Source organism: Suncus etruscus, chromosome X, assembly GCF_024139225.1.
Source record: "Suncus etruscus isolate mSunEtr1 chromosome X, mSunEtr1.pri.cur, whole genome shotgun sequence".
Classification (NCBI taxonomy): domain Eukaryota; kingdom Metazoa; phylum Chordata; class Mammalia; order Eulipotyphla; family Soricidae; genus Suncus; species Suncus etruscus.
In genome coordinates, this window is record NC_064868.1 from 16,805,528 (window position 1) to 16,833,107 (window position 27,580).

General features: G+C 39.5%; 1 protein-coding gene across 1 annotated transcript in view; it reads left to right on the forward strand.

The window, feature by feature from the left end:
• Positions 1-27,580, forward strand: part of MID1 (midline 1) — a 138,681-nt gene that overhangs the window by 10,546 nt on the left and 100,555 nt on the right. The window lies entirely within an intron of this gene.

A 27,580-nucleotide genomic window follows, 5' to 3' on the forward strand; every position in this document is an offset into this window, starting at 1 on the left:
ACTGAGAACCAGTTATTACCCAGAATAATAACTAGTATTTGTAAATCTCCAGAATGACAGTCTGCAAAGCACTTTCAAGTATCACTTGATCCTTGGAACAACCATGTGTCTCTTGCAAAAAATATGAGAATGAGAATACCTACTCATTAGGGGGTCTTGGGAGGATTAAATGAGATAATAGAGGTCCAAGTGTCTAGCCCAGTGTCTAGTAGGTGGGAGAATGCCAATATATTAAGACTTTGATGGTGTGAAATAAGGCAATGGGACATTACTAGTATAACTGTGGTTTAAAAAGGAAACTTGTGACTCAAATGCAGGGGGTACTGGATATTCGCCCCAACTAATGGTCAGCTCTGATTAAGGAGAAAGATTTATTGTCCTTAAGTGCCACCTCTCCAAATTTAAGTAGGAAAAAATGGTTGTGTGATGGGCAAACAGCTTTGCCCTAATTTGTGAGGCAAGCACTTCCCGGAATGAGGGCCTAATTTTCTCTAAAGTGGTGGCTATGAATGAAGTTTATTCTCTCTTGGTGCTAATTCAAATAGAATAAATAAATAGAAAGAAAGTTGTGCTGGAGCAATAGCACAGTGGGTAGTGCATTTGCCTTGCATATTGCTGACCTGGGTTCAAACCCCGGCATCCCATATGGTCCCCTGAGTGAATACAGAACCAGGAGTGAGCCCTAGGCCCCACCGGATGTGCCCCAATCCCAAATATACAGAGCTGAAATATAGAAATTCATTTGGAACAATTTGGATTTAGTTGCAGGGAAATTGATTATCTATCCAATATTCATCAACCACTAGATATGTGAAGTGTTAAATGAAAGGGTGAATGAATCACTGATGGTCCCAACAAAGTTTATTTCATAATTTGAAATGCAATGATTTATTTGCCCTCATTGAAAGTGTAATTTGGAGTCTTGGCCTCTGGATTTTGGCATTTCAAATACTGCAAAAGACCTAATTGAGTTCTTGCAGTTTTTTTTTGTTTGTTTGTTTTTTGTTTTGTTTTTGTTTTTTGTTTTTGTTTTTTTTGGGGGGGGTCACACCCGGCGGTGCTCAGGGGTTATTCCTGACTGTGTGCTCAGAAATAGCTCCTGGCAGGCACAGGGGACCATATGGGACACTGGGATTCGAACCAACAACCTTTGGTCTTGGATCGGCTGCTTGCAAGGCAAACACTGCTGTGCTATCTCTCCGGGCCTCATGTGCAGTTTTTTGAGACAAAGCATGGATACAATTAAAAATAGTTACCACATGTTCTAGTGAAGCTTTGCATTCTGTTATATCTTCTTTTTTTATTAGCATTGTAAGTTTCAGGTAGTTTCTTGAACCAGAACTTTCCTTTCTTTTACTATTTTAAAACTTGAAATTATTTTATTGAGACTGTGTAGTTTACAATACCTTTAATAACGGGTTCTTGTGCACATAATTCCAACACCACAACCATCACCATGTCCTCCCTCCCTCTTCCAAGTACCCCAACACCCTTCCCAACTCAATTGTGTGGGTTCATTCTCCCAGGATGTTGCCCTTAAGTCCCACATATGAGAGATCATTCTCTATTTTTTCTTTCCTTCTGACCCCACATGATCTCTTCTTTTTCCATCCATGTCACTGAAAATTGCATGATTTTGTCTTTTCATTTGGAGCTGGGTACTTGGGTTGTTTCCGTGTCTTGTCTATTAATATCAAGTGTGGTGATCAACATAGGTATGCACATAGCCTTTTAAATGAATGTTTTATTTCTGTTTTAGGGATACCGAGGTGGTATTGCTGGGTTGTAAAAATAAGGTAGTTCTATTCCTGTCTATTAATAAATCTCAATATTGCCTTCCATAAAGGGTGACCCAGATGATGTCCCCACTAACAGTGAATGAGGAATCCTTTCTCATCACAACTCTGCTAGCATTGGCTGTTTGTTTTTGGGGGGTTACACCTGGTGACACTCAGGGATTACTCCTGGATCTATGCTCAGAAGTTGCTCCTGGCAGGCTCGGGGAACCATATGGGATGCCTGGATTCTAACCAGGGTCCGTCCTGTGTTGGCTTCTTGAAAGGCAAAACACCTTACTGCTGTGCTATCAATCTGGCCCAACATTGGCTGTTTTGAGCAGGTTGTTTTCCAACATAAACATACCCAGGATCCACTTGAGACTCTTATTAAGATGTGAATTCTGAGGGTTTGGGAAAAAAAGTGTTTAATTAATGTCATTACCTGCATGCATTTGTTTGATTCTGGCACTTCATGTGATTTCCCCCCTATTCCCAGTATCCCCAAGGCTTATTCCTGAACACAGAGCCTAGAGCAGCACCCCAGTAGGTGTGGCCCAAACACTCCCTGCACCCAATGCAGATTCCTCTTCAACAGGTCTGAGGGAGGACGGGAGGCTTATTTCCACTCATTTTAAAGGTGTGAACTTAGGCAAAGGAAAAATGGAAAATTGACTTCTCTAAACTTCTTTTCCTCATCACTAAAGTTAGTGATTTAGGAGTAAATCTTGAAGGTTTGACCCCTGAGATACTGTGGCCCAAGGATGACAGCCCATGTTCCTGGTTTCTGTGGCTCTCTGAAACCTTCATACTTTTCTCCCTGTATGCAACCATGGTAGCCTCTTCTGTGGTTATAAAGTTCATATGATTTTCTAAGAATATGGATTTATGGAAGCTAAAGTTTGGTGATAAGCATATGTAGTATACTCAGATGTTAATATATAAGTGTGTACAGGTGAGAACAACATAATATTATGACCCAGTTACTATTTTATGGTTTTTTTTAGTGTTTCGTTTGGGGGCCATACTCAGTGGCACTCAGATTACTTCTGGCACTAGATTCAGAAATCAATCCTGGCAGGCTCAGAAGACCATATGGGATGCTGGGGATCAAATACAACTTGGCTATATACAAGCAAATACCCTATCCACTGTGCTACAGCCCCTACTCTTTTATGTTTCTTAATTTAGGTCACATTTGACAATGCTCAGAAGTTACTCCTGGCCCTTCCCTCAGGAATCACTCCTGTGACCATAAAATCAACCCAGGATCAATCCCGGATTGGTCATATGCAAGGCATGCTCCCTACCTGCTGTACTATTGCTCTGGTCCCAAACTAATGTTATTTTTAAGCACATAAACTTGTACACATATCTATCTAAAGTACATAAGCTAAGTCTAAAAAATGATAAAAAAAATGAATGATCTCCATTCTCCATCTTTTTCTCCTTTCCTCTATTCACTCTGGATTTTTTTTTCTTTTCACTGTTGTAGGAATGGGGTGGTGCTGTCTTGGGGGAAGGCAAAGGTTCTGGAATTGAGTTCTGGCTTTGGAATCCAAACCACATCCCTATTTCTGCCTTATTTTCAAATGGCCAGCTCCAGGCTCACTAAGAACAACCTTAGCTTATCTTTTAAAAAAATGCCATAGTGGGGCCGGAGAGATAGCATGGAGGTAAGGCGTTTGCCTTTCATGCAGGAGGTCATCGGTTCGAATCCCGGCGCCCCATATGGTCCCCTGTGCCTGCCAGGAGCAATTTCTGAGCCTGGAGCCAGGAATAACCCCTGAGCACTGCCAGGTGTGACCCAAAAAAAACCAAAAAAAAAAAAAAAATGCCATAGTGTTAGACATGTCCCCTTCATTGTTGCGTAACATCCCATATTCCATTATAATAATTCTTTGGATACAGGCCTCCCCACCTCAATCATGTGTCCATTTCTTAAACCCAGTGATTGTATCTTACTGTTCTTTTCTGATTACTCATTTCTTAATGACTAGAGTACTTTTAAAAGTTACCAAGTATTTTATCGATGGTAAATACTTGTTGAAATGCATGGAACAACCTGTAATAATTTAATCAGATTACCATCTCCATAGCTTCGATAGAGTTTGCCCATCAGATAAAAAGGAAAACCATAACCCACTAGTCATTCTTTGGAGTTTTGAACATATGAGTGAAATATTGCCTTTTTAGGTCCCTGCATTTATTTTCTGAATCTACAAATTGCTCCTCTGTGATTTCTTTGGAGCAAGATTCATGAAACAACCACTGGATTTAAAATCTTAGTTCATGCAGAGGGGATAAAATATTTATAATTCACAAATGACTAGATAAAATACCATATTTTTTTATCGTTTCTCATTTTGTGCATGCATAAGTTTAGTTCCTTGTTGGCTCAGCATAGTTTTCCTTAATCCAACTTAGATGCAGGATGATAAGGAATTAGGAAAGCAGGAATTAAAAAAAAACTAAGCAATTCACCATTATCTGATTATTACAAATTGGGTGAAGGAGCCAATGCTGGCATCTGATAGATCAAAGCCCAGGCTGCTGCTGGATTTCTTAAATGCAGAATAGCCCCACAATAGAGAATCATCTGGCTCCTAATGTTTTGTGGGTGCCAGAGCTGAGACACTTTAAGTTGAACTGGAACCTCTTTACTAGCAACACAAAGGCTAAAGCTCAGTTTTGCTCCCAGAGGCATAGACTTGTTTGTATGACCTCTAAGACTAAATCTGTTTTGCAATCTTAAAACTCAGCCTTTGCAGAATCCCCCTCCTACCACTGTGAACAACCCAAGCCACAGGTTGGCAGCAGCCCCAAGGTTCTGCAAACAGCAGGCTTCCTCCACCCCAGGCCCTCAGCCCATTTTGAACAGTCTGGGCCCGCACAGGCTCTTATAACAATGGTTAAACCTCCGAAGGCAGATGAAATAGTCTTTAATCCTTCCTCCAACATGACTTAGGTGCATTTGATATTATCTGCCAGCCCCCGAATTTCCCAGTTACTACATGGCAGCTGTTCATGACCACTTTCCAGGTGTGGCCATAGATTTCAATGCCAGCCTGGGGCTTTCTACCAAGTGGGGAGTCTGCAGAGAACTGCCTGCTGCCTCTTTTTCATCCGATGGCTTCAACTTGATGTCTAATAGTTTTAATTGTGATATAGGCCAAATAAAATGATTTCCATGGAGCAAAGGTCAGTCATTAAATCCCTTAGTCATTTTTAGATGTTTTCCAAAAGGAACACAGCTCTGCATTCTTATCCATGCAAAACTATACATTCTAAACTCCTCAAATCAGAGGCTTGAAATAGCCTATCAGGGGTCTCAAACTCGCGGCCCACGGGCCGTTTGCGGCCCTCTGTACAACATTTTGTGGCCCTGCCCCAGAAGAATCTTTTTTTGTTTTGTTTTGTTTTAGTTGTTTGGGTCACACCCCCCAATGTTCAAGGCTTACAACTGACATTGCACTCAAGGATCACCCCGACTTTGCCTCCTGTGGCCCCCAGGTAAATTGAGTTTGAGACCCCTGTCAGGGAATCGTCAAGTTGGAAGCCAAAGCTATTTCAGCATCAGTTCCAAGTATTTCTAAGTGTTTGTTCCTATAGACAGATACTTTGTTTTTCACAAGAAACTGAGGTTATGAAAAGCCCCAAGCTGGGCAGGGGGCTTAACCCATGTCTACGTCACTGTCATCCTCATACCCGGCTACATAGAGATCACCTTGACCATGGGCCTAATCCACTGGAGCATGATCCTCTGGAGTGCACCTCAGGCCTTGAGATTACCTCCAAGTGCGCCTAGTGATTCTAAGGTGCAGCCTTGCCTACCCTCTCAATTATAAATGAGCTAACTGAGACCCACATTAATTCCTAAATGCAGGTGCAAGCAAACACAAGAAGTAGCCAAGTAGCTACTAAATATCAGTTTCCATGCCATATGGTTCCTGTTGGAACTTTTCAAAAACACCAGAGTGTGAAAGCAGCCCCAGGTACTACTTAAACATATGGCATGTCCATGTGTCCACAAAGCTGTAGAAAAACAGGCAATTGGCTTCTTTGGCTTGTGAGGCAAAAGGTTGAAAGCTTCTAGTTTAGATCTCACAACTAGCTAGTGGCAACTCATATGCTAGACCACAAATATATCAGCGATCTTCATGTCCTTCCACTTCAGATAGGATTTAAGGTACTTCTCTAGCACATCTAGTTTTTGTACAAGTTAAGTCAATGTCAGTCATGACAAGAATCTCAGAGTAATATTCCTTAACTAGAGCACAACCGTCTTCATAACAGGTCTCTATGTTGAAGATTATTTGCATTTTTAAAATATTAGTAATAAGCACAATGTCTGTTCTACTAAAGCAGATGTTCCCAGACTTATTTGGGCCACCACTCCTTACCTGAAAAAAAAAGTCATTCAGTGCCACTGGAACTCTTTCTTTACGTGAACAAACAGAAAGTGATCCCCTGCTCCAGTTACCACTACTAACCCCAGTTGATACAGAACTCTGAGAAATACTACTAAAGCAATAAATAACATGAAACATGCAGGAACTCAAGTCCACAACTTGAAAGTCAGATAACCAAGGTCAGAAGAGGAAAGAGGCATATGCTTAAGAAAATGGGTTTGAGTTTTTTCCAACTACTAAAGAGATCAGTTGTAAATCTCTAATTGTCATTGTGCTGGTAGCCTATGAGGAGACATTTTACTCAGATTATTTCTGAATAACACTGTCTAAGGGGTGGACAGTAGACCTAGAAAATGCTGTAAAAATAAACCTGCTTGTTTGACATTATCATCAAGAAAACAGCTTGAGAAAAGTTAGATTGTAGCCATAAATGCTACTTAACTCTTCAATTATGATTTGTAAATTGCTTAAATACAAAATTTGGGGGGAGATGGCCATACTTGGGAATATTCAGAGCTCAGGGATCATACTTGGTGGGTTCAGGGGATCATATGGAGTTCTAGGAACCTAACCTTGATTGGCCATGTACAAGGCGAATATCATACCTGCTGTACAATCACACCAGCCAAAAATACAAATAATTTTTATGAAACAAAGTTTTAGAGCATGTTTTCAGACCACTCTCCAAATTGAAGCAATTATCTTTCTTTTACTTTTATCTAAATATATATATATATATTTCAAAATAATTTTAATGTTTTCTTTTTATACAAAAAGACAATAAATTACATTTCAGAGACTACTGTTTAGGTTTTTAAGTATATATTTTTAAATTTCCTGTTACTGATTAAGGAATGTTGATTATCATCTAAAAACATTTACTTTTTTGGTTTTGTTTTGTTGGGGAAGCACATGCAGCAATGCTCAGAGATCTCTTCTGGTGGTGCTTGGAGCATATTGTGAGATGTTGGGGGAAACCTGGGTTGGCCACGTGCAAGGCAAATACCATACCTACTATACTATTGCTCCAGCCGCCAAAAATGTTTCCGAAGTGGAAAGTTCCACACTCCAGGGACTTGTCCATTTGTCTTGTAAAAGTCATTTGCTCTTGGGGCAAGATCGGTGATGCAGCAGTAGAGCATTTGCCTTGCACGCGACTGACCCAGGACAGACTGCAGTTTGATCCCCCGATGTTCCGTATGTTCCCCAGATACAGGAGTGATTTTTTAATTTTATGTTTTTTAAAATTTTATTTAAACATCGTGATTACAAACAGGACTGTAGTTGAGCTTCAGTCACCAAAAGAACACCCTCCTTCACCACCAGTACAACATTCTCACCACCAATGCCCTTCATCTCCCTCCTCCCACACCCCTTGCCTATATTTGAAACAGGCATTCTATTTCTCTCATTCATTAACATTGTCATGGTAGTTGTTAGTGTATTATTTCTCTAACTGCACTCACCCCTCTTTGAGGTGAGTTTCATATCATGAGCCTATCCTTCCAGCCCTCATCTCTGGCCAGTATCACAATAATGTCTTTAATTTTTCTTAAAACCCATAGACAAGCGAGACTATTCTGTATGTCTCTCCCTCTGACTTACTTCACTCAGCATAATAGTTTCCATGTCCATCCATGTATAGGAAAATTTCATGACTTCCTCTCCCCTGACAGCTGCATAATATTCCATTGTGTATATGTACAAAAGTTTCTTTAGCATTCATCTGTTGAAGGGCATCTTGGTTATTTCCAGAATCTGGCTATTGTAAATAGTACTGCAATGAATATAAGTGTGAGGAAGGTTTTTTTGTATTGGATTTTTGTGTTTCTAGGGTATATCCCTAGGAGTGGTATAGCTGGATCATATGGTAGCTCAATTTTCTTTTCTTTTCTTTTCTTTTCTTTTCTTTTCTTTTCTTTCCTTTCCTTTCCTTTCCTTTCCTTTCCTTTCCTTTCCTTTCCTTTCCTTTCCTTTCCTTTCCTTTCCTTTCTTTCCTTCCTTCCTTCCTTCCTTCCTTCCTTCCTTCCTTCCTTCCTTCCTTCCTTCCTTCCTTCCTTCCTTGTTTTTTGTTTTTTACAGCCACACCTCGTGATGCTCAGGTGTTCCTCCTGGCTTGGGGGACCATATGGGACACTGGGGGATAGAAATGTGGTCCATCCTAGGCTAGCACGCACAAAACAGATGCCTTACTGACTGTGGCACCGCTTCAGCCCCCCCCACCCCGTTTCCTTTCTTTTTTTTTTTTTTTGAATCTCCATATTGTTTTCCATAAGTGCTGGACTAGATGGCATTCTCACCAACAGTGAATGAGAGTTCATTTCTCCCCACATTCCCACCAGCACTTATTGTTCTTGTTCTTTGTGATGTGTGCCAGTCTCTGTGGTGTGAGATGGTACCTCATTGTTGTTTTGATTTGCATCTCTCTGATGATTAGAGATGTGGAGCATTTTTTGTGTCTTATTTTGCCCTTTGTATTTCTTCTTTGAGAAATTGTTCATTTCTTCTCCCCATTTTTTGATGGAGTAAGATATTTTTATCTCTTATTAAGTTCAATCAGTACCTTGTATATTTTCGATATTAGCCCCTTGTTTGATGGTTATTGGGTGAATAGTTTCTCCCATTCTGTGGGTGGCTTTAGTATCCTTGGCACTATTTCCTTTGAGGTGCAGAAGCTTCACGGCTTGATATAGTCACATCTGTTTATCTCTGTTTCCACTTGTATGGAGAGTGCTGTTTCTGCCTTGAAGATGCCTTTAGTCTCAATGTCATGGAGTGTTTTCACTACTTGTTGTTCAGTATGTCTTATGGTTTCAGGTCTGATATCCAGGTCCTTAATCCATTTGGATTTGACCTTTGTGCATGGTGTTAGATGGAGGTCTGAGTGCTTTTATTTGCAAGCGGCTGACCAATTGCCCCAACACCATTTGTTGAAGAGGCTTTAACTTGCCAGGAGAGATGTCTGAGTGCATAGTAGGAGTAACTCCTAGAGTCACTGGGTGTGGCCCAAAAACCAAAAAAAAAAGTCTTTTGTTCTTGTTTTGTTTTGGGGGCCACACCTCTTTATGTTCAGGGTTTACTCCTGGCTCTGCATTTAGGAATTACTCCTAGCAATTCTTGGCTGATTGTATGGATTGCCGGGGATTGAACCTGTGCCAGGTTTTATAAGCAAGAAAACAATCTCTGCCTTGTTTAAAGTAGTGTTATTTAGCACGTTTCCTTTCTTTTCTTTTTTTAGATTCTTATTTTATTAAAGCACTGTGATTTACAAAGTTCCTGTTGCTGAGTTCTACACATAAACCGATTCCAGCTCCAATCCCACTGCCACTGTCGACTTCTATCAGTGTCCCCAAGATCTCTCCCATAATATACCCCTTCCACACCCCCAGCCTGAAGTTTGATTGTTGACATTTGAGTCTCCTGATTTTAATGTTGCTGACTCTGTAGTTTGGATATTTAGCTCCATTCTTAACACCTTCAATGTCCCTGTGAACCCTTGACCTCTAACCCCTGTTATTTCTCATCTGTCTTTCTTCCTGTTCATCCTACTCTTTCCATCTCCCTATGCTGTGGACCCAAGGGTGATAGCATGTGCTTCTTGCTCCTCCTCCCCTTTCTCTCCCTCCTCCTTCAGCCCCAAATATTAATTATATCACCATAGGCACACAACACATATTGAAGATATATCTCATTTAATTTTGCAACTTGAGTTTTGGTGTGACTGTTATCATTTGAGAAGGCAAAGAGATTCCTATATGCTATGAAGGAAAATAGGAGCCTATCTACAATTGTACACTGAGCAAAGGGTGAAGAACATTATCTTATTTTAATATGTATACAGGCTAGCAAAATAATTTAGCCTGCATAAGTTTGCTACCCTCTTCTCAGACTGGCATCATGCCAGACAAGTAAGTGTTTTTACCTGCCTTATTATGTCTTCAGCCCCAAGATAACATTCTGTTTTTATTTTTTATAAATTCTTTAATTGAATCACCATGAAAGGCATAGTTACAAAATTGTTCACTATGGAGTTTCAGTCATGCATATTGTCTAACACCCTTCACCAGTGCATATTTCTCGCTACCAGTGTCCCCAGTTTCCTTCTTGCTTTCCTCCCTGCCTTCTCCCCTGACTTCTTCTGTGGCAGGTGTTTTTCTATACTCACTCTTTCTTCTTTTCACTCACTCTCTCACTCTTCCTTTATTTCCTTTTAGGCACTCTGGTTTGCAGTTCTGTTCCTGAAGACTCACTATTCTTAAAAAATAAAAGAAGGGACCAATCTTCCCACTGTTTTCTCTGTTGACTTTCACCTACACACTTAGTTTTTTTCTTTTGTTAAAGTCTGAAGTCAAGCAAAATCTACCTACATACTCACTGAAAACTTACTTTTGAAAAGAAGCATGCTCTATTTTCATAAATTTGAGTTCATAATCATGTTGCATTTCTACTATATGAGATGTTTTTCACTTGGTGTAAGTTTTTCCATTAGTCTTTCTTACAAATTTGAAACCAAACTTCATCAGGCCAAATAGATCTTTTAATTGATTTAACTAACTAAGCTTTCTTTTCTTTTTCTTTCTTTACTTGCTTTCTTTCCCACGTTTCTTCCTCCCTCCTTTTTTCTTCATTCAAACTCAGGGCCTCACTTTTTTCAGAGTAAGGAACAACCAATTAGATATCTATCTAATTAGGAATTTATCAATAATAAAATTTTGGGGAGGAATCTGTTCTATTGTAGGAATGATAATAAGGAATTTTATATGCATTTTTATTGCTAAGATGAAGTTCCTATGATTATTTATAAAATACAAATATGTTTGGTCAGATTTCAGAATTGGTTTTAGTTAGGGTGCTTGCAGATGAGAATAGATTGATATTTCCTAACTAAAATCTTCTGACACTGGGGCTGGAAAAATAGTACAGTGTGAGGACACTTGCCTTGCACATAGCCCACTGGGGTTCTAAGCCCAGCATTTGATATGGTTACCTGAGCCTGCCAGGAAGACTTCCTAATTATAGAGTCGAGAGTAGCCCAGGAGCATCACGGGGTGTGGTCCCAAGACAAACCAAAAATGTCTTCTGAATTGTTCTGACACTGATTCATTTCTTGACAGAAAAGTGTTCCTTAAATTGATGTCCTTGATTAAGTTCTCATAGACAAGCAGTTCTGATCAGACCTTTTCCCAGACAAGACTTCACATAGTATAGTGTAGACTGAGATCCAAAACTTCTTGGTTCTGTCCAGTGTTACTGTGACAGAGAAACTTGTTCATTTGCTTTTCTCCCTTAAGAACAACTGTTGTGCTTCCAACCTGCCCTTTGAAGCCCTGACTCTTTCTTTGCATTTCAATTTGTAGAAAATTACAGTATGTACTCAGAATAGACCTTCTCTGGAGAAATGACACAGAAGCAAAAAAAATAGGTGAAATTAGCCATGTGGGGTAGTGCCATGGCTGAACCCCATAGCCCCAGATATGTGAGGTAACAGACCTCTGCTAATCGCAGGTTTGGGATTAAATAAAGCTCCATGATTTATTCAAGGAAGTTAAAACATCTCTGCCTATGGTTGGCCCATGAATCTTGCAGCAGTCTTTGTTAAATAACTGCACTATCTTGAAATGCAAATATAATGGGCAAACAGATTTGTATTATTAATATAAAGGAACATTACTCAGCAATAAAACGGAAGTATTGATGCATGGAAAATGAATCCATTTTAAAAAAGTATATCTCTCAAAAACCAGAACAAAAAGAAGACATCCTACAAATGTCTAGATAAAATGGCATTCTGAAAAAGGATAAACTTAGATCAGGAACCAGAGCAGTGGTTGCCATGAAGTGAGGTGAATGAAGCAGGGTTACAGCAAAGGGTCCAGGGTCAAGTTTTGCATCAGGAAAATGCTATAGGCTTTGCCTATATGATGACTACGTGACTAATGTATCTGTCAAATAGCATCAAATTTCCCATGTTAATTTTTTATCTGTAAATTATATATACTAAAACGGGTGGCGAACACGCGGCTCTCGAGCCAAAATGAATGCGCTCTTTGCCTCTTATCATTATTTTGTATACTGTGGCTTTTTGCCAAGTTTGGATTTTGTTCTGCTGCTTCTGAGGAGGGACCTCTGAGGAGAGATCTCCGAGCGTGTAGTCCAGCCCCCAGGCTGCGTCATCCCGTCTCCCATCCCTCGGAAACAACTGCACGGGTCAACGAGTGGGGAGACCATGTGTCACATGTTGTGTCACATCTTGCCATTAGTTCTTAGTGTGGAGGACATAGCATACCCTGACCATCACTGCAGGATTTTTACCCTTACTCAAAATAGCAAAATGCAATGAGTGTTTAATTTTTTATTGTTAAAATTATATGCTTTTTGTGTGTGTTTGCCTGTTTTGGCAGGTCACTGTGTGGTGTGGCTCTCTGATTCTCACAGTTTAAAATTTTGGCTTTTTGTGTCGAACTTGTTCACCACCCCTGTATTAGAAAGAATGCATTGCTACTCTGATATTTTTAAATGGAGAATACTCTCCTCAGAATGGGTGTAAAATCAATTCCAGGCCAAGAGGAGGAAAACAAACTTGGAAATTGGATGGATCTGAGCTTGGATGCCCAACCCTGCCTTTTTTTTTTTAGCTGAGTGAACTTGGCAAAGTATTTTCTCCATGTTACTATGACTCTTGCTTCTAGTACTGTTACCATTAACTCTTTGCTACTACTTTCTGAAGTGGCAACTTGCTCATCTAAACCTATTATGACTCTTCTTATATGAGGCATGCTATGTGAATAGAAGGATCACTATCTTCAAATGACAATGAATGCATTTGGACTTCTTCCTAGTCTTACTTACTAGCTGGTATAGGACAATGACCAAGTGCTTTAAAATCAGATAAACTTTAGAGTACCTTAGGGGAAATGGTGCCGGCATGGAAGATAGGAGAAACTAAGTCCATCTCCAGTGCTGAGTTTGCATGATGGTGAAATTGTCTTCCCAAAACTAATATTGTCAAAGATGTTGAGATTTCTCACATGACCAGTATTTGATCTCCTGAAGCTGAAAACTGCTCTGCATACTTCAAATTGGATTAGAAGTCTAAAGATTTTGCTGTATAGATATTTTTCCTAAATATTTATTACTAATAAGTATGTCACATGGGAAGACTATTGTGTTTGGCAATACTTCCACTTAGTGAGCTACAATAGTAGAATTGCACTAAAAGATAGGGGGTTATGTTTGTGTGTGTGTGTGTGTGTGTGTGTGTGTGTGTCTCACACCTGAGGTGCTCTGAGCTTACTCCTTGCTCTACAGTCAGGAATTACTCTTAGCATACTCAGGGGACCATTTGGGGGGTCAGGGATGGAACCTAGTTTGGTCATGTGCAAGTTAAGCACTTACTTGGTATACAATTATTTTGGTCTCTAAAAAGTGGTTTTTGTCATATTGTGTAAGATAGCACCCAGCTAACAACAAAGGTGTTCCTCCAACTTCCTCCTTCCTTGAACCTCTTCCTCTGATGTGTAAAAGCCTACTGGATAGATACTTTGATCTCATGCTACTAGTGGATGGGTATTGATATAATAAAGAGAAGTCAGTGTTGGCTTGGTGCTCAGATATACCAACAGGCACAGACTGGTTTCATGGCTTTCTCCTGACTGGCTTGGCTTATAATTTCTTTGTTGCTACCCTGATTCTTCAGATCCATCCACCTAAGGTGTTAGAAACATGATGTATGGGGTGAGCTCACAACATGTGGATTTTTATTTTACAATTTTGAATAAAATTGTATTTAAATTGTATGAATGAAACTTTTACATGTGACCCAAATTAGAGAATCTTTGTAATGTTTCAAGTTTGAAGTAGAACAAAGTACCTCAGTTTCTACCATTGCTAATGTCCACAGTCATTACAGTTAATTTCAATATTTATTGATGTGGTGCCAAAAGCATAGTACAGTTGGCAAGGTACATTTGGCCGACCAGATTCTATCCTAGCATATGACCCCCTGAGCACTGCCTGAAGTGATTTCTGAGTGTAGAGCCATGATCACCGCTGGTGTGACTTTCTCAAATATTTAAAGGATAAAAAAATTTAATTATAAACTGTGTAGTAATTGAAGAAAGTAAGAGCAACAAAGTTCAGTTCAGCTCTCTTATTCTGCCTTTTGCTGAATGTAAAACTCCCAATCCACATTTTTAACATAATTTTTTTACTTTGTAGACATTGGTAAATAATGAACAATAAGAGTTTTTATGGTTTTGAGCATTTATACCAGCAGCTCAAAGTACCCTTTGGAGACATTGTATACATGAGTAGCAATGAGCAAATGTTTCTTTTATTTTTATAATTGTTTTTAGAAAACCATAAGATTGCCAAAGACAGCATGCACATGGTCAATTTGGATTCATCCCAACCTTCAAAAAAAGTCTGTAAAACATGTTAATGTTTGTAATGTATACAGTTAAGGATCGTTTTCTTCACATGCCTTCCAGCTGTACATTTGTAATGTTTGATTTAGGTGAAAATTGTATGAAGGGTTTAATTGATATGATCCAGAAGTTGGTTAATCATTTTAATTGCCTATTGATTTTGCCACTATTCCATTCATTTTACACCATAAGAACATTGACAACACTAGGTTCCATTAGTGAGGATAAAACACCCGTGATATGTGTCCTGGACACATAAACAACAACAACAACAACAAGATGTCTTATTGCAGAGGTCCAACTTGGACAACAGATACTGAGCAGAACCTTTGGATCCATAATATCCTAGGCTTCGGCTTAGGGACTGAACAAAAACAGGGAGCAAGTGTTACAGAAGACTGAACACCACAACAACGATGGATAGGAACCGCTAGAACCTAGAGACTCTATCCTAGACCCTGACGTATAACCTGCACAAATACCAAGATCGCTAGCTACAGTGGCTTGATTTTCTGACACACAACTGAGAGGAAGCTTTCCTGGCATCACAAAAAAGCCTTTGGGATGGGGTAATGAGTATATATGGAGCCAGGAGTTGATCCCATGATGGTATGTTTCAAGGATGGAGAAACCCTGAATCTCTTAGGTCACGGGAATTCCCTTCCTTCCCCAATGCTTACTGTGCCTATGCAAAAAAAAAAAAAGTGAGGGGAACGCCAAACCCTACCACTCCAGCACCCATACTTTTTCTTGTTTTGTTTTGATTTGTTAGTTTTTTACTTTATTTTCCTTCTTTTTGTTCTTCCACTTTTCTCTTTCTTTTTCACACTTGTGGTTATTATTTAGAGATTTATTTTTATTTTTATTTGCCGGGTCCTTTTTTTTCTGTTTTCTTCCATTTTTTTTTCTTTTCTCCTTTCTTTTTTTTTTTTTTTTTTTTGGTAGTTGTCACCAAATTTTTTTCTCCCTTTTTTCTTATCCTTTTTATCTCCAATGATGATGGAATGGATGCTCAATCTACAACAAACTGAAAAGTGGAGACCAGTTGCACTGGCTTACTGGGGGGTAGAGGAGGGAGATGTGGGATGCATGCTGGGAATAGGGGTGGAGGGAGGACAGCACTGGTGGTGGGAATGCCCCTCATTCATTGTCACTATGTACCATAAATGATGCAGTGAAAGATTTGTAATGCACTTTGGTCACAATAAAAATTAAAAAAGGGGGGGGCCGGAGAGATAGCATGGAGGTAAGGTGTTTACCTTTCATGCAGAAGGTCATCGGTTCGAATCCCGGCGTCCCATATGGTCCCCCGTGACTGCCAGGAGTGATTTCTGAGCACGGAGCCAGGAAAAACCCCTGAGCACTGCCGGGGGTGACCCAAAAACCACAAAAAAAAAATTAAAAAAAAAAACACCCGTGATAGATTTGGCTGTTATATTAAACACTAAAATTGCTCCTGAAAGAAATGAACCACAATCCTGGGGAAGCATATTCAAGCATGGAAAATCTAGTGGCAATACTTATCTATGGAGGGTCCCCCAAATCCTTTGAAATCAAAAGCATTTCTCCCTTAAAGCTCCCATCCTCTCATGAATTTCATGCTTTTTTTCTTGACGCTGGGTGCAAGGGGTTGAGCCAACATGGCAGAGCTCAAAGCTTACTCCTAGCTCTGTGCTTTGGAGTCACTCCCAGTTTAGTACTCAGGGATCATGACTGATGGGTATAGCACGCGTCTTGCCTGCTGTACCATCTCTCCAGTCCTATGCTTTTCTATTCAACTTTTCATCTACTCTCCTTAGGCTCACAAAATTAATGCTTGGTATTGTTACTTTGTGATAATACTCACTTATTTTGTAACTAAGCTTGTCTGAGATGCTTCTATTTTGTTTGTTTTGTTTGTTTTTGGGTCACACCAGCAGCGTTCAGGGGCTACTCCTGGCTCTGTGCTCAGAAATAGCCCCAACAGGTTCGGGGGACCATATAGGAAGCTGAGAATCGAACCACCGTCTATCCTGGGTTGGCCATGTGCAAGGCAAATGCCCTATCACTTCACTATTTCTCTGGCTCCTGAGATGCTTCTTAAAATGAACATTCAAAATTCCAGGTTTCTGTGTTTGAGGAGACACTTTGCTCTTTAACTAGACACAAGTAACATAAAACTACTGTGTTCATATTTTGCTTGTTTTGTTTTGTGGTGCCAGGGATTGTATCCAGGGCTTCACACATGCAAGTCCTGTGTTCTAATGTGTCTCATCTCTGACTCCATGTGATCTCATTTTTAAATTCTCACACTTGTGAATTTAATAACCAATAGAAAATAAAAGCCAATAACAATTGCTTCCTGCATTTCAGTCTCAGTATGATTTTCCTAGATTTGTTTCTGATTGGTTACCAAAAGGAGTGGCCTCGTGGCCTGCCTCAGAAAAAGTGCTTTGAAGAATCCTTTGTTCAGATTCCAGGGTTTTAATTAACAATTTCAGACTACGAGACCCTTTAAGAGCCCAGTGTGAGTTATTGGGAGAGAAAAACCAATATTGCCCGCATCTGAAAATAGGGGACTGTTTTCTGTTTGTTCAAAACAAGCAATTGTTCATTTCCTCTGCTTACATGCAGAGCAGCCTTCTAGACAGAGGAGAAAATGTAGGAAAGACCTAAATAATCTTTGGTGTCTTCCATTGAATGTCAGGATGCCAAGTTTTAGAAAATATCTAGAATCAGAAGCACCCAATTAAGAAAACCAGGAAAAACTTCTAGCTCTGGAGCAGCACCACTTAGAGTTCTGCAATCTGAGAACATTCTATAATTCCCAAATGCCTTCTCTAGGTTTGGGACCAAGTGTCAAATTACTTCCCTCAAACTCTGCCTGAACCCTCATCACCTCCCCTCTCACCCATCTGCCTGCTCACCCACCATCTGCTCATTTCTTTTAAAAATATTATTTATAAATAAATTCTTTAATTGAATCACCAAAATGTACAGTTACAAAGTTGTTCATGATTTTCAGTCATACAATGTCCAAAACCCTTGACCAGTTCATGTATTCTGCCACCAATATCCCCATCTCCCAGTCCACTCACCTGCCTCTGGGGTAGATATTTTTCTCCTCTCTCTCTCCTCTCTCACTCTCTCTCTCAACACTGGTATACAGTATTGTTACTGAAAGGATATCATGCATATCTCTCCTTTCAGCATCCAGATCTTGTCCAGAGGTATTGTTCTCAACTCTCATTGTTCCCTTCTCTACCCTAACTGCACTCTCCTGCTCTTTATGGCAAGCTTCCTACAATGGATGAGTTCTCCTGGCTCTCATATCTATTGTCTTTGGATATTATTATCATACTATATTTTTAATATCCCACAGATGAGTGTGATCATTCTATGTCTATCCCTCTCACTCAGCATAATACTTTCTGTTTCCATCCATGTATAAGCACATTTCATGAGCTCATTTTTCCTAACAGCTGCATAGTATTCCATTGTGTAGATATACCAGTTTCTTTATCCACTCATATGTCCTCAGGCATTTGGGTTGTTTGCAGAATCTGCTATTTTGAGTAGTGCTACAATTAACATAGCAGTGCAGATGGCTTTAATGCATTGTGTTTCTAGGCCCATAGGCTATATTCCTAGGACTGGATTGCTAAGTCATATAGAAGCTCAATTTCTAACTTTTTTTTTTTTTTTGGTTTTTGGGTTATATCCAGCAGCGCTCTGGGGTTACTCCTAGCTTGGCAATCAGAAGTCACTCCTGACAGGCTTGGGAGACCATATGGGATGCCAGAATTCGAACCAGGGTCTGTCCTGTATTGGCCATGTGCAAGGCCTTACCACTGTGCTATTGCTTTGACTCCTCCATTTCTAACTTTTGAAGAATATCCGTATTGTTTTTCAAGGAGGCTGGACCAGTCAACATTCCCATCAGCAATGAATGAAAGTCCCTTTCTCCTCTCATTTGTACCAGCACTGGTTGTTCTTATTCTTTGTAATGTGTGGCAGTCTCTGTGGTATAAGATGATAGCTCATTGTTGTTTTGATTTGCATCTCCCTGATGACTAATTATGTGGAGTATTTTTTCATATGCCTCTTTGCCACCTGCATTTCTTCTTTGAAGAAGTTTCTGTTTACTTTTCCCATTTCTGGATGGAGTTAGTTTTTTTCTTGTTACACTCTAGAAGTTCCTTATATTTCTTAGATATGTATCAGAATATTATTAGGTGAATAGTTTCTCCCATTCCATGGCCTGTCTTTGTGTCCTAATCATCGTTGCCTTTGAGGTGCCATCTGCCCATTTCATTTTTATGAATTTAAAAAAAATTAGTTGAGGCCATTGTGAATTACAAGTCTTTCACAGTTGTATTTCAGGTGTTTAGTGACAGTGAATTAGTGCCATTCCCACCACCAATGTTGACCTCTATCCACCATAGTTCCCTGTGGATATCCCAAACCTCCACCCCTAGCTTCCTGGACTACTAGTGTAACAGGTTCATTTGGTGGTTAGCTTGTTATAGTTTGGGTCTCTTGATTCTGTTCTATCCCTCCCTCACTCAATGTTCCTGAGACCACTTGGTCCCTGGGCCCCATCTACATTTTTTTCTTCTTTGTTCAATTTGTAAAAAGACATAGAAATATGAGACAGAACAAAGAGATTCAAGTTCTATGGAAAAGTAGGAGCCCCTATCTAGAATATAAGTAAAATTAAAAGAAGAAAAGAAAAAAGAGGGGCTTTTTTTGCTTATTTGTTTTTAGTGTGGTTTTCTTTTTTTTGGTATGTTGCTTGTCCAACCCCAATGTCTCTCTTTATGACCCCAGAAAAAATTCTGTTCAGTCATGGTTGACAAAGTTTGTCTTTTGTAGTTACAGATCTTGATTTTTGTACAGGATCTAGGATAAGGCCTAGGAAAGTCTTTCTTTGTGATCCTAGGAAAAGTTCTGCTTAGTTGCGATTGTTGTAGACAGTGTTTTGTAACTAGAGATATTGGTTCTTGCATAGATTCTAGGACAGAGCAACTTTTGATTTCATCTCACTGTTGGGTGGTGAGTTAGGGCAACCCCAGGTCAAGTTGCTGCTGTTTCTTCATCATCAGGTTGTCTTATGGGACTACTCTGGAGCAGGTTTGTGCCAGGGTGGCATTCGGGCCTCCCCCAGGGAGAATTTGAATACTGGTGCTGGTGTTGTAATCTGTGCTGGTACAGATATCAGGATCTGAGGTTTGGGGTTGGACGATTGATGTCCGATCCATTGAGGCCTAAATCAAGCCTCCATGACAAATGTTCAGGGTGAAAGGCAGCCCTGTACTATAAAATTTATAAGTTCCTATATTTATTAGATAATAACTTCTTTCTTTTCTTTTTGGGGTTTTGGGCCACACCCGGCAGTGCTCAGGGGTTACTCCTGGCTGTCTGCTCAGAAATAGCTCCTGACAGGCACGGGGGACCATATGGGACACCGGGATTCAAACCAACCACCTTTGGTCCAGGATTGGCTGCTTGCAAGGCAAACGCCACTGTGCTATCTCTCCGGGCCTAAGAACTTCTTTCTATATGTAAGTTTTCCCGTTTTAGTGTCCCTATGCAAAACGGAACAATGCCACATGATACTCCTGGTGCATATGGGGGTAAAAATAACAAGCTAAACAATTTCTATAACCTGATTGTAACCTGAGCTCATAACCCAACTGAGACTTTTCTACAAGAACTTTCTACTAAGCAAATCCAAAGCAGGGATGGGGAAACTACCTGTACATATGGAAATAGACACTAAGAATTATAACTATTAAGGAAATGCATCTACAGAAACATACAAAAGAAACATATAAATCCCCTTTAAGTCTTTTGAGATAATTAGGGGGGTGTAGAATCCAGAGCACAGTTTTTAGTTGTCTTGTGGAGTCTGAGAAATGGTTAGTAGAAGTCAGGCATCAGGTAGTGTCCTCGAGGTGAGGGTCTCTCAGAGCTGAATCCCATAGCAAGCAACAGTCTGTGGTGGAAGGGAGTGGGAGAAAAAGGCCCACAAGAAGTGGGTCTGCCAAAGCGTTGTCTGCAGGTTCTTCCCAGGGCAAGATATAGCAGACTGATAGGGTATCCTTTCACTTCAGAAGTCGCTGGCAGCTTGCTAGGGTAGGGAGAAGTTTCTGATACCTGAGGAGTTAAGAACTGAGGGTTAAAAGAGTTAAATAGGGGGGCCGGCGAGGTGGCGCTAGAGGTAAAGTGTCTGCCTTGCAAATGCTAGCCAAGGAAGGACCACGGTTTGATCCCCTGGTGTCCCATATGGTCCCCCCAAGCCAGGGGCAATTTCTGAGTGCTTAGCCAGGAGTAACCCCTGAGCATCAGACAGGCCCGAAAAACAGAAAAAGGAGTTAAATAGGGGAGCTCAGGGATCAGGGTTAAGGGGGTAAGAAAATAGAAGATGACTTGTAAGGTAGTAGACAGGGGGTGGGAAGGAAGGATATTATATAATAGGAACTATATACAATATAGACAGGGATTATGTACAATACAGATTAGACAAGCATAGAAGTGTCAACCACGTACACACACTCACACACATATAGATAGACAATGGAGATCTATTCTTAGGTTACAGTAGAAGGACTGACCCTTATAGAATGGGTCAAAGCTCTTAAAAATGAGGCTAGCATGTGGCAGGGGAAGTTTTCCAGTATCTAGGCAATTCATTGATGGTGGGAATAAACTTTGCTAGATAAAAGCTTCCTGGGTTATATTGTGCATGGAGCATTCTTAGAACAATCATAATTTCCCAATCAAGGGTACTTAGCAATATGTTAGTGGTCTCTGTAAGAGGAGTCTACCCTATGGTGTATCATTTACCATGCCTTGAACATCCAGATTCCTTTCCTGGAAGCAAACTGACAATGTGGAACTTGTAGCCCAATAGTAACCTAGCTTGGCTTAAAAAACAAAATCAAATTGTAAAAAATATAGTCAATGAACAGGGCTTGTAACAAAAGTCCAAGGTGTGCAGTTGCCTATTTCAATGGTGTCTGCAAACATAAACATTAGATCTGAGAGTAGGCATGATTTGGAGTATTTTGTTAAGACATTACCATATTGAAGACTGTATTCGGAGTCTAGTATGATAAAACACTGAAATGCAAAACTGGTGACCAACCTATATCTTCAAGAACCCCTATGGACAAGAAAAGGTTAGAGTTATCATAGATGTAATATAATTAAGGCATTGAAATATTCTGATAGTGAGTTCTGCAGTGAGAGTCCTTGGATTTCTAACACATACCGCACCTGTTTCTGGATAAATGTATTAGAACATTATTTGTCTCTATTATGAGCAGTTGATTGAACACCTGTTCAGTCTAAACATCTCTATCCATTGCTGCAGACTTCTTTGAAGTATATTTCTCCTCTTCCACAGAGTTTGCTTCCTTCTCACACCTATGGTGATCAAGATATCTACCTATTAGGCCATTGCATTTTTTCCTGTAGATATTCTAAATACCATATATAAGTGATATCATTCTGTATTTATTTTTCTTCTGGCTTACATCACTTAACATAATATTTTCTAGATCCATCTATGTTGCTGCAAATTACACAATTATATCTTACTGCTATGTAGTATTCTATTGAGTATATGTACCATATCTTCATAATCCACTTGTCTGCTGATGGCCATCTGCCTATTTCTTTTTTTTTTGTTTGTTTTTGTTTTTGTTTTTCGGGCCACACCCGTTTGATGCTCAGGGGTTACTCCTGGCTACGCGCTCAGAAATTGCCCCTGGCTTGGGGGGACCATATGGGACGCCGGAGGATCGAACCGCGGTCCTGATCCTTGGCTAGCGCTTGCAAGGCAGATACCTTACCTCTAGCGCCACCTCGCCGGCCCCCCATCTGCCTATTTCTTTAGCAAGTATTTATTGAGACTCTATTCCCCATTGGATTTGTCACTGTGAATTCATTGAGGACTAAAGAGATGAAAGACCTGTCCCAAAGCACCATTACTTTTCTTCTATAGGACTCTACAAGATGTGTTCATGTATGGTCTTCTAATTACATAAGGTAGGGAGAGTCTGAATATGTGAATGAAGGTCTACAAATAGTTTTTACTCTCCTAATAGCTCACAAGGACGACTGTTTAGCTAGAAACTAAACACAGGTGCCAAATTTTCTTAACACCCTGTACTAGAGAACTAAGGTCTCTTCTTCTAGACCTACAATCTAGTCTAGAATTAAAAAATACTCTTTGGGGAGCCAGAGCCCAAGAGCAGGAATATCACTTTCTCTCTAGCATTATAATTACATCTTGACAAAACAAAATACGCCTTTGTGGTTGGGATACTTCCAACTTATCCCACATGTATTTATGGCATAATCATCCCGACCTCTCTCAGAGTATGCAGGGTTACTTCTGCATCCTAAGTACCAAAGATGTCATTTTTTATTAAACTGACATGAAAATCCCCTCTGATACATTTTTATTCAATTTTTTATTGTTTGCTCATTTTAAAGGAACTGATTAAATGGTAAAACTCAAGATATAATTATAATCAAGTTGAAAATTGAGAAGAAAAAAATTAAGTATGGGGCTCCATTTCTTTGGTATTTCTGATGTAAAATAAAATAGTATTACAGAGAAAGAAATCAGATAAAAGAAGAAAACTCCCAGTGCTGACACGTGATTGAAGGATTGTGAAGGTCACAGGTAGTGGGACTTTCCTGATTGTTACCAGAGAGAGATGAGCTTTAGTTTAGGAAAATGGATCATTATTAAGTCACTTGTCTGAAATCAAGCCAGCAGCACAATCTAATGATTTCACTCCTGGATTATTTTTTAATATATAGAATTAGAGATGTATAGGAACTGTTTGCTATTATTTTAATGATCCAGTTTCCTCCCCATTTGCTTTTAAGTAAAATAATGTTGTGCTGGATCAGAGTGTTTATTTTCTTAGTAATGCTTCACAGTTCCTTGTCTTACAATTCAATAAATCATCCTCCACCTGTCAGCACCTATAGTCTAAGATTTATTGCCTGGCCCATTGAGGAGTAGATAGTTCCTTGGCCAGAGAACAATTTCAGAAACTAATTTAATCAAAGTGTTTTTGTAATATGGCAAACTCTTGCTTGATGTCCCAAATAGGTATTGATGTCTTTAAAAACATATAATTTAATCATATTCAATTGTGAAATAGCATTAAGATTTGACTTTATGTGATGTTTATGATGGGCAGGATAATTTTAATTGTATTATTATTCACATAGTCTTTTGAACAAGTACTTATGGGCACCGCAATTTGCACCTCTGCTAGCTTCTTAAGATTCTGTCGAGGAAGGAAAAAAATGATAAGGTTGCTGGATAGGCAGCTAAGGGCCCAGAAGGAGTCACTGATATGGTAATTATTGGCCAGTAAGACATCCAGCTTAAGTGAAGCTGAGCATTTATTTGGCAGGATGGTGGTAATTTTAGCTAGCTTTACCTGGGAGAAATTCTAAACATACTATAGTTTTGAGGGCTTTGTGTGCCGACTCAGTATTTTTTTTTCCGACTCAGTATTTTGAACTTGATCTTTTAAGAATGCGTAGCTTTGGGACTTTCAGGAATGTGTCCCTGTGGTAATACAAGCTTTCTGGGAAGATTACTTTGGTGCCACATGTAGATCTGATTGGGGGAAAAATTAAAAGAACAAACAAAAGTAGTTCATGGAAGAAGATAATGGTAACCTTGGGAAGAAAAGGGAAGAGTGAACACAGGTGGGGTTTTTTGTTGCTGTGGTTTTTTTTTTGTCTTTTAATTGAACTACCAAAACCCTTTAGAGGATGACTAATAGAAGACATGACCTTTTAGTCTAATACTGTGTTGCTGCTCTAATCTTGAGAACTCTAATACCCTTTGTAAAGACTACAAAGTAAGAAGAAGTTTCAAAGGAACAGATGATGCAGTCATCTGTTGAGTGTATTTTTAAAATCTTTTATTTAAGGCTGGAGTGATAGTACAGCAGGGAGGGCATTGTTTTGCACACGGCCGACCCGGGTTTGATCTCTGTTATCCCATATGGTCCCGAAGCTCGCCAGGAGTGATTTCTGAGTACAGAACTGGGAACAATCCCTGAGCACCGCCAGGTATGGCCCCCCCCCCCCCAAAAAAAAACAAAGAAAAAATTTGTTATTTAAAGCATTATGATTTACAAAGTTATTCATAGTGGAGTTTTAGACATAAAATGTCTCAGCACCAATTCCACCATCAGTGCCAACTTTCCTCCACCAACCTTCCCAGAAACCAGCCCACACTTCCCTCTCCCAGCCCACCATCTTCACAGTTTTAAGTTTGGTTGTTAAAGTTTATTTTTTATTTAAATTTTTTATTTTGTGCTTTTGGACCACACCTAGTGGTGCTTTGGCCCACTCTTGGCTCTGTGCTCAGCTGTTATTCTTGGCAAGGCTTGGTTTCTATATGGGGTGCTGGGAATTCAACTTGGGATAGCCACATCAATGCATACTATTTTCTGGCCCAAGGACGTTGAGTTTAAAATAACCAGACATCATTAAAGCTGAAAGTTTGTGTAGAGGTGGGAATGCTAAAATAAGGCTTAGCATTGCTAGGCTGAGGTCTCAAAATATGTATCTTATCAATACAGTGTTGAAGCTGGAAGAGAGAATGTGTTTGCTGAAGTGTGTATATAAATGAAGTTTCTTTTTCAGTTTGGAGAGGGAAAGAACACAGTTTGGTGAAAAAGCTCTTCCAGTAAAAATTGAGTGGTTCAAAAATCCATCTTTAATTTTATTCAATGCATTAGATTTGAAATTTATTCATTATCCATATAAATGACACTGAATTCAAATACAAAATAACACATTAGAGAAAGGTGGTGGTGGATTGAGGAAAGCCAAATTTCCACTGTATGACTTTCTCTTGATATCTAATTGCTCAATAGCCTCAGATGGCATACATTATTTATATATATTATATAATATATAAAAATAGATATATAATCTATATATTTATCTTTCCTCCCTATAGTGTCCTGTCATGGTGGTTGACCAAAGTTAGAAATTTTTGAAAATCAAATGACCAAGTCTAACTAAAATGTCTTGAAAGCAAAGTTGCTTTCAGCTTTTACACTTTCTGTCAGGTTAAATCTTAAGGAGGTGCTTTGATTTCAGGGCTAGAGGGTGGGCATTGGATCTTCATCATAAACAGATGAGGGGGGGCCTCTTCTGGCTCACAGCCCTCTCCCCTTTCTACATCACTTAATTTAAAAAAAAACCCACAATTATAAGTAATTGAGAATACATTTGGAAGCTTCATCAAGATGATTTCTTTCTGGCACATTTTGAACATTAGAGTTCTGTGTTTTGATTTAAAAAAGCAATTCAGAATTACTAGCAATGTCAGTAAAAACTATAGTCAATGGAGGAGTACATCCATTTCAGAACCTTCCCTCTGTTACAGTGTGGCAATATCTCTCCACCCCTAAATTCTCCATTCCTACCTACTTTCTGCATTTTGCCTACCCTTCCTTCATGATGTTTTCTGTTCCCCAACTAGAAGAGACTTGAGTAACGGGATATAAAGGTGTCCATGGAAAAGGGGAAGATGGAAATAGCATGGATTACTCAGTGCTCCCACCTAGGTACTTTGAGCTCCCTGCACCCCACACTGAAGAATATTTAGTTGTTCTCAAATTTGAACATTCAACCAGAACTTCATGGAAAGATAATTCAAACACAGGCTGCTGGGCCCATCTTTAGAATCTCTGTCAGTAGTGAATTTGTCTTTCCCTCAAGCTCTCCATGAAACTGCTATGGATCCCTGCTACTTTTTCAGAACTCTCACTCTCTATTCTAGGTGCTGGAGAATAATTATGAGACTTTGTGATTCATAATTGCTATAATTTTCAGGTCTCCTTTTAATTCTCTGGCTATTGGGCTGGTTTTGTTCCCTCACTGAGTTAAAAGCTAAGGGCCTTTGAAACAGTTTTGAGGTGACGTTCTTTGACTTTCTCTTTAGCAAAACATTATATATGTAAACTGAAACATATTCCAGGGAAATGAGCATTAGTTCATTTCCGAAATACATTGGCCTCAAATTGTCTTTAGTCATGTTTACACATATTGACTCTGGGAAAATTGCTTCATAATATCAGTAAAGCACTGCAAATTAAATGATCTCTCCAGAATGTTTTTGGTTAGAACACAAATGGCCATATATCAAAGAAACAGAACCTTATGGGCAGAGATGGAAGGGGAAGAAATGGTATCATTGTACGGGTGGGGTCCTTTATTATAAATCTTTGCATTTTATTTCCAACAAAGTTTCTAGTCTGAGTTGACCTTTAAAAATATATGGATAGGGGCCAGAATGATAATACAGCAGGAAGTGTGCTTGCCTTGCACACATCTGACCCAGGTTCAGTCCCTTGCATCCCATATGTTCCCCCGAGCACTGCCAGGAGTGAGTTCTGAGTACCATCAGGTATGGCCTCAAAACCAAAAAGAAAATTCTGTATAAGGCAGTGAGTCTATTCTTTTGTGATCAGAATCCTTAATTTTTTCCCCAACTCTTGTCTTAATATCCATAAAATTACATTGAATTAAGAACATCTGTAATATTTTTGTTACCTTTTCTGGTAAAATAATTTCTTTTTTAGGGGGGTCATATCCGGTGCCGCTCAAGGGTTACTCCTGACTTTGCACTCAGAAGTCACTCCTGGCAGGCTCACGGATCGTATGGGATGCTAGGTTTTGAACCAGGGTCCGTCCTGTGTTGGCCACATGCAAGGCAAACACATTACTGCTGTGCTATCACTCTAGCCCTATAAAATAATTTCTTGTTGAAATCAGCAAACCAAATTGGTATGATACTGCAGTGGCATATAATTTTATGTGACCATTCCAGAGTTCTTCTTGACATGCTTGAATGAGTCCACAGAGCACTCCCCTATATTTTCACGTCACAAAAGCTAGGCAGATCCTGACATTTACTCAGAAAGAT